Genomic DNA, 9,079 nt, shown 5'->3' on the forward strand with positions numbered 1-9,079 from the left:
TAAAAAAGTGTACTGTCGTGTACCGTTGTTCATCTGGTCATTTAGCCGCTGGACCCCTACTGAGGCCCAACGTTGCCCACACTTAGACCCGTGGAGGCAGACCAGGTACACCAGTATTACAATTATTTACTCTGGCAGGCCCTGCCACCTAATTTTCTGAGATTTCAGTGGCTAGGGCCTATGTAAAAAAAAAAAAAAAAAAAAAAAAAAAAATGGGGTAGACACTAGAGGTTTAGATAAGGCAGAGATAGGTTTTAAATGAAGGTTAGGTTTAATTTTCCACATTGAAGTTTAGCAGCTTGCAGCGGGACATTCACGGTCGGTAAAGGTAGAGTGGGGGGAGACTGATTGGGGGAACAGGTAGAAGTATGGGAACGAAAGAGAAGGCGATCCCAGGAGTGTCAGTGGAGCAAACCCCACCAGGGAGAAAAGGGGAGCAGGGAAGGGGATGAGACAGAGGCCCATCTCTTCCCCTTCCCAGGGATAGGGTTTTTAAAAGTGAACTGGGAAAAGGTGCCCAGTTCAGAACGCCAGGCGACGTGCTGCAGCAGAGTTGCTGTGGTCATGTGGTCCAGTCGTTGCGTCGCACATTGGAGAAAGAGTCCCGTCCAGAGAGAGATCATTGTCTAGTAGGAGTCCGCATATATGGTGTCGGATCGCCTATCATTTGTGGTGGATGTTCAATCCTCGGAGAGAGAGAGGTCCAACCAAAACGGACCTAGTCTGGTTCAGTTTGGATGCTCATGTGCAGGGAGCCCTGGTCTAACGGCGTGCATTATTGATTGCAATTTGTGTTCTCCTTCTTACAAATAAGTCTTGTGCAAATTTGGCGAGCGCACTATATTCATCGAAGCTGTTCAGGAGATGGTGTTCCCGGTCCTGAGGTAAGTAAGTTAGTCTGGTGATTAGGATTCCACGTAGGTCGTCGTACAGTGGACATTGGTGCATCAAATGTTGCCAGCTCTCGCGTTCCCCATATGGACAACGTGGGTCCTCCACAAGCCGAAAGGCTGCAAGTTTTTCATTGAAAGGTCCGTGACCCGTCAGGATGTAAGTGGAGTGCAGTCCTGGGTGGAGCCAAGGCGGTGATTTAGGGTACACTTTGTGTATGTCCGGAAGAAATTTCCTTGTCACTTTTCCTTTGGTGCTGTTTGCCATTCTTGTTTTAGATGACAGACCACACGTCGCTAGCCAACATACCACAAAGATGTCATAGAACACACGGTGTTAGAGTTAAGACATGATGCTGTAGTAAATCTGGTAGAAAATCTGTTGCGCCAGAGAGGCTGGGAGGTTAGAAAGGAACCTCTGTTTTCAATTGGGGAGGATATCAGGAAACCAGACCTCCTTTGTGCTCGGGATCGCTCCGTCTTTGGATGTCCAGATTGTAGGGACCAGTATGGAACTTGAGCATGTTCACTGCATAAAATCTGACTTACAGTACTAACGCGAATCTCAAAAGGGTTCAACCTTTTACTTAAAGGGATTTTCTCCAAAAAAAATTGATGATAGGAAGGTTGTATCACTGGCAACCGGCCCAGAAGGTTTTCCAACGCTTCAATCTCAAGTTTACTTGGGAAGAAGGCCTGACCTTCAGCGCAGCACTTCGCCAAGAAACTTAAAAATCCTTTTAGCTCTTTGGGCTAAAAGGTAGGAACTTAGATTAAGCAACCGAGAACTTAATGAACATGTCTGGAGAATTTTAGTCCGATCCCATGTATGATCTCTTATATGATCCTGTTCCCATTCTAACATCAGAATTCCTAGACATCCAGAGTACTGGTTGTTAAGATGGTTAAAGTAAATCATCCGGTAACCATTTCTAAAGTTACAGTGATTACTTATACCATTTTATTCAACTGAAGAATAAAGAATTTAGAAACTAAACTAAATTAGCACCAACTGTTATTTAGCAGTGTTGGAAAATTCATGTCATATGTTCAAACCTGTCCTCCACGTTTAATCAATAATATGTTGCATTCGGAGTGCGAAGTTAAAATAACACGCTTCAACGTTTCCTTATACTGTATTCAGAAGAAAAAAAAAATTTCAATCGCCTTCTTCAACAGGAATTGTGGATTCCTCTTACTAACATTGTCTAAGGGGATTAAATCAGATGGCATTGGAGTCCACGCCAGTCCTTTGCGATACAACCTCATAGTAGCGGTTATAAGCCACCCTGTTGTCAAAACTTATGGAGGACAACCCATACCCGTCCTATTAAAACCAGTTGTCATACACGTCAATGCCATAAAAAAAGAAAACTGTTTGTAATGGCACTCAGGTAGACGTCGCTTGTAATGTTTTCATCAACAAACACTGGCCTAAAAATACCAAATGCAGAGTATATACCACACAGTGACCCTTTGTGCATGTAATGGATTAGCATCAATAACGTGGATTCTCCAGAGCCGAAAATCTTGCATTTTGGTCATTCACATCAGTCTGAATGAAAGTACGCTTCGTTAGAAAAATTGAAATTGTTTATAATGTCAGGTTGTCGTCCTAAAAGAGTGCACTGAATTCTGTAGAAAACTGGACTGTGTTCTTTCGCATTTGTTGTCAGTGGCTGGCTGGGCTGAAAGGATATGCAGAGAGGTCACTTCGATCAATCTTCCTTATTTTGCTGTCAGACATTCTCATCTCTTGTGAATGTATAAGAAGAAGAAAAAAAAAAAAAAAAAAACTCTTCCTTGAGCTCCGCAGCAGAATTTCCCGAGCTCTATCAACCCTCTAGCGTTCTTAAACGAAAGGAAAGGCGGTCTTTTCCTTTCTCTAAAACTGATCACTAACCTCAACACCATTCGGTTTTTCGTCCAACATGCACACCGAAGTGTTACCTGTATCTTTTTTGAGCAAAAAGAACTGAACTCCCTATCCGTAGTATTGCTTAAGAATTAACTTTTTGCTCAATCTGTACACGCCATAATTATTCACGTTAGCTGGAGACTTCAGTGGTGCCAACAAAATCTCCAAACCTTTCTCTACAGAGAAAAGATGTCAGTAAAAAGAAAAGTTCTCTTGCGAAACTGAAAAGAAATATGATGAATGAAAAAACTATTCTAACCTAGGCACCACCCACTGGCGTCGCTGATCAACTCTGCACTCCGTAGGGAGACCAGAGCATTCAAGGAGACGTCATAAAGACTTCAAAGCCCATTTTAGAATTTTTGCTCTACAGTAATGTAATGTAAAAAAGTTTTAAGCCAAAAAACCTGGCAAATTCAGAACATGTACCACCTAATCGAACTGTAGCAGTTCCAACAAATCCCTAGCATGCCATCAGTTTGCTGAAAGGAATATCATTTGTTTTAATAGTACGTGGTTTATTATTAGATTTTGTTACTTTTATATTATACATCGATGATTGATAAGACACGATATGTCAATGTATGCTTTTATTTATAGTGTCCTATTTGCATTTATTACTGTATGAATGCGTATTTATTGGGATATCATTCGTATGTATTAATAGTATAATTATTTGTTTATAGTATAAGTTTGGATTATTTAATGTACCTACATTTTAGTGTAGGTATTACTTGTATCATGTGATTGTTTAGAGCATCCCTTGTTACACTGTACTCACTTCGAAGGAACCAATAAATTGGGCCAATAACAAATACCTATCATCGTAGAGATTGCATTTTTATTATATAAAATTGTTTTGGTTTCGACCTGTCAAGAACTGTAATATTGAAATCATTCCACCTTCATTTACACTGGTGTTCAAAGAAAGTGCATTACCTAGCGTTCTTAAACGCTAGGTAATGCACTAGGAATTTCATATTTCTAACCCTTTTTCGCGATGGTATGTTACATTAATGACTAGCATCACAAATAGAAATACAAATGAAAGATATTTATTAATAATTAAGGCAAAGCTAAGTAATATTTTACAGGTGCTCTCAAAATATTCCAAAATGAGCATTTGCAACCTTTATACAACAGTTTTGGTAAACACGACAATTATGGCTGAAATGTTATCAGAAGCCCTCAATTTACTTCAGTTTAAATGGGAAACAAAATGAAAAGTTCACCAGGTGCAAACTAATATTTAGTTAAACTGCCTCTGGCCCTGATGACAGCAACACACCGTCGAGGCATTGACAAGATCAATTTCTGAAGATAATCAACTGATAGTTCGTGGTTCCCAACACGAATTATGAAGTTCACAAAGGGTCTTTGGTTTCTTTCTGGCAACTGCAGATGCCACCAGTTCTCTATAGGACCCAGGTCCGGCCGGGCTGTTTCCTGTCCAGCTAACAGTTGTAATGGACCACTTCCATTTTTTCACCTGTAACAAATGTAAACATTACTGTCGAACCTCTAATGCAGAAATGAAGCTAAAATAACTACAGAAGTGCCTACTTACACTTCTTTCGCCCGAAGACAAGGAGCAGAGTCATCCTGAAAGAGGTAGTTACTTGTCAGGTTGAAATAGTCTAATGGTTGGCAGCAATTTGCCTTCCAATATAGCCAGGTATCCATTGGCATTTACGGAACCTTTTATAAATTACAGGTGATAGGAAATGCACCCCCATATCATTTGGCTGATAGGGAATTTCACTGTAGACACCATACAGTATGGATGGTATTCTTCACCTCATCTACGGAGAATCTTGTCTCCCATCAGAGCCATGCAAGTTGAATTTCTTCTCATCCGAGAAAATAACTGATGTCCATTGCTCGGGGGTCCATTTGACATACTCCTTACACCAAATTAATCGGGCCTTTCATTATTTGTGTGGGCAGGGGCTTCTTAGGACGAAGGGTTACAAGTCCATTTTTGAAGGGGCGTCTGACTGTTACTGCACTTGCTACCACTCCTGTATGTCCTTCCCATTCTCTTTTCAGCTCAGACGAAGAAGCTTTACGGTTTTTAAGGCATAAGCGCTTCAAAACGCAGTCCTGGCGTAGAGACTCGTTTGCGTCCTGTTCCTTCTTTTCCTATGAGCAGAATCAGTATTCTTTTTTTAGTTTGGAAAGAAATCTACTCACTGTCGACTGATTACAAGACACTATAAGAAACATGACGGGAAGAACATCCTCACGTAAAACAATTGTACTCTCTTCTTGGCGTCAACTGCACGTAACTCGCCATCCTGACAAGCAAGGAATGACTTCAACTCTTGCAGAGCGTGCTTATATAGCTGAAAGTAACAGCTGATGCAATATTACGTCATCTACGCGAGTCAATCTTTCTGATGAAATTAAGAAATATTGCAATATACTCACGTTATTCGGGCGACAATTACAATTTTAAGGGGTGACGCGCTTTCTTTTAACACCAGTGTATATAAATCTAATTTTATTACTGCGCCATTCCTATTGTCCAATATCTTTTATTTTTGTTTCAAATTCTTTCCATTATCCTGACATTTGTTACATTTAAATCGAGTTATTTATCGGCAGACCTCCCTTTCATTTATGCACATAATTAAACAGGCACGCTTAATCCTATTTATTTCCAAAAACAAAGCTTAATCTGCGTTTTATTAGATTTATCATTCTTGTTTATAGTCTATTGTTTTTAGACTGGATTTTATCCAGTTAATATAGTTCAATTATCTATTGTAATCACGCGCCACAGTCTGAAAACTATTATGGCTTATTCAAAAAAAGAGGAAGTTTATTTTATGTAATAACACCTCCATACCCTACCACTTGATACAGCACGATAATGGTAATACAAGGAGTTTGCATGGCATCAAACTTTTCTCTACTAGTCCTCCGATGTCTGCAGACTAAAACTAAAAAAACCTTTGAAGTTTCCAAGAACTTAATGTTATAGCTGTAGTTTTTTTTTTTTTACTCCTCCTTACAAAAAGGAAAGTTCCTCCGCGTGCAGGAATTTGCAAATAGAACGGAAACGACAAATATTCTCCACTGAGGTCCACATTTGCGTTTTTATTCTTTGAAATAGTGTACATCAGCTTGCGTTTGCAGTAGACGTTTGCAGTTTCGCATACGATTTGCGAAAAAAATGTAGCTGATAAGTTAAGATGTTTTTGTGTAATCCTTAATGTATAATTGACAGATTTTTTAAAGCAGCATAATACCATCATAAACACTGTAGAGTTGGGCAAACTCTCAATATCCAATCTGAATACAAGTAACCTTCAATGCAACAGATGTTGCTGCATTTATACCAAGAGATCTGAAAGGAGGGAATATTATACTGGAGTTAGCGTTACATGTCGCCAGTCACTAGACATCCTAAAGTGACTAGTCACTTTAGGATGTCTAGTGACTAGTCACTTTAGAACTATATTTCTATAGTGCGCAGCGCACGTCATTAAAGTTCTGGGGAAAACTCGCTGTTGATAGTTGTATACAGAAATGTGCCTTCTGTATATAATAAAGAGTTCTTCTAATTGATTACAATTTTCTGAGCATGGAATCGATAAGCCAGCAGATGGTTGACTGCTGAAACAAACTTCCATCGGTCGTTGTAGAAGTTGATAGCTTAAATAAATTCAAGGAAGAACTGAACAAGCTTTTGTAGCGAATGGATGGGCGAAATGAGTTTTTTTTTTTAGACTGATGCTGTATAAGCTGGCTTTCTTGCATCATATGCCCCTATTAATAAGCAACTATGTGATCAGATGGTCCATCTTGAGTGCAATCTACATACCATTGGTTTGGAACTTAATTCAAGCCAAATCTGTTCCACGTTCACTAAGGAGGAGGATCAAGAACGTCATCAAGGGTTTTGTCCAAGAAAGCTGCATTAAAAAGGTTAATCGTAAAACAGGTTTTGGTCTTACCTGGGATGGATTCGAATTTCAGAAACTCAACCCAAAGCCAAAAAGGGCAGTTAATCTGGAACTCACGGGAATTCTCAGCTCACATCCAATACATCGTTGGGTGCATTGTGCTAATTCCAATGCCTGCTGAAGTAATCGGGTCCTCTGCTCCTCCATCATGAGCATATCTGGGTCTGGAATATTGGCTTCGGATATGGGCTAACCGAGTGGTTGGTAAATCCTTAACGTCTAAATCCACCCTCAGTATAAACCCCACCATCAACCAATAGAGCCTTAAAACAGTAGCAAATAACCTTTACACAACTGATAAGGCTGGACCATCCTATTCCGAAAACCGTAGTTACGGGACAACAGGCAGGAAGAAGTCCAGTTGATGCACCCATTTCCTAACGCTTCAATCTAAACAATCTTAGGATCTGCAGATCATGTTTGCAGATAATAACATTGAAGCTTTAACAGTCCAGTCCACGATTCTGAGAAATTGAGGATAAATTGGACAAGGATTGTATATTATCCATTTTTCAATAGTGTACTCGCCGAGCACAACTCGGACACCAGTTGGAAGAATAGAAGTTATAGATCTACAGCTGGTCCAACAAAATAAGCACAAAAGCATTTTCTAAACAATAATAAAATAAAGTTATTGTAAAGTTAATAAATAAGATCTTTATTGTACAGTTCACCGGTACACGCAGGTACCACGACCATACAATACCCTTCACGGCACCATGCCAGGGGTTAACAAGCGGCAGAGATAAAGGAATTGTAAAGATTAATTATAGGCAAATTATATAAAAAAAAGTACTCATAGCAGATAACATTGACTTGAAAGGAAAACTAATACAAAATAACAAAAATAACAAATTGTGATAACAAAAGATTTTCCTCGAGTCCAGTTTTCTGAGAGTCTCTTGCCCCGCCATAACGATCTGAGATCAGTTGGTAGTTCTGGAGACCACGTGCAGATCTAGGATGATCTGTCTATACTTTTTATCATCTATGATTTTAAATAAGTCAGCATCCAGGGATTGAACCAGATGGAGTTTCTGATAAGGGAGGAACCGATCTTTCAAATGTAGTCTCGAAGGAAGACCAAGAAGCTTGGGAGTGGAGCGGAGACCTGGTTGGGGAATCCGCCAGCACACGGCGTCTCAAACGTTGGGTGCTGAGACTCTGCCGGCAATCATTTTTACAGTGAAGATGAGTCTTCTCTCGTGCATTAATGCTGAAAACCTGGTTAAATTCAGCGCGTTGGCCATCGGTGTTGTGTGCTGCTGTGGTGGGAGATGACACTTCCAGGTTGCCCACTTCAGGAGCCAGTATTCAGCGGATTTTAATGGTTTAATTGTGGTGTCTGCAGCTGAGCCCATTAAGCGCATTAGCGACTTGTGCCATATTGCTGCGTATATAATGTCTGTAAATTTGGTGTTGTGTGGTCGATTTTCTGTTTTGCTGGACGAAAAACAGCATTTCCGGGAGAATAAACAATGCCACTCACTTAGCCTGAAGCTAACTCAGCCACATTTTGAAAAAGGATCAGATCAACAGTTCTTCATGTCATCGACTGGACAAACTCTAATCTTTCCCATCCGGTGTGGGGAGGATGTCGATTCTACCAACTGTGCTATTCACGAGGGCACAATTCAGGGAACTGGACACTTATACACATTGTCTTGACGTGAGACGATGGTCCAACTTCAGTTTTAAAATACAGGAGACCAAGATTTACTCTGTAATGTGAGTGACTAGACAGGGAGCTTTTAGGGCTCAAGTTCTCTGCTTAGAACTCAATACATGTAACGATGCCTTCGCTCAATAGTAATGTATGCCTCGACGATATGGCCCTCAGCAACATAGTCAAATTTCTGAATCTTGACTTACCCTGGTTAAACAGGATAGTCACTTACTAAATCACAATTCAATTTCTTTATTAACTTGAATACCATCCTACAGATCAGCTCATTTTAGCAAAGAACATCCTTGTCCTTGATTATGTTGACGCTCCTAATGCGAGATGGGAACCCCAAGGTAGAAGGCAGGCAGTCAGAGGATTCACATCTGATTTTTTTATAAGCATTATAAATATTGTGTGTGTGGTTATATGACTATAACCATACACACAATACTTGAGAACCAATTTACTAAGGTTCTAACAACATGCTGGAAGTTGAAAAAAAAAATTTAAGACTAAGAGGGAAAAATCTTAGTTAAAATGTTACTAACATGTGGTCTAGTTTTAGTGAAATTAAATCTTTTTCTCTGATATTATTCCTTCGAATGAATTGGACAATTTAATAACACTATTGTAA

Source organism: Mastigoproctus giganteus, chromosome 11 (genome assembly GCF_048544385.1).
Source record: "Mastigoproctus giganteus isolate SK-2022 chromosome 11, ASM4854438v1, whole genome shotgun sequence".
NCBI lineage: Eukaryota > Metazoa > Arthropoda > Arachnida > Uropygi > Thelyphonidae > Mastigoproctus > Mastigoproctus giganteus.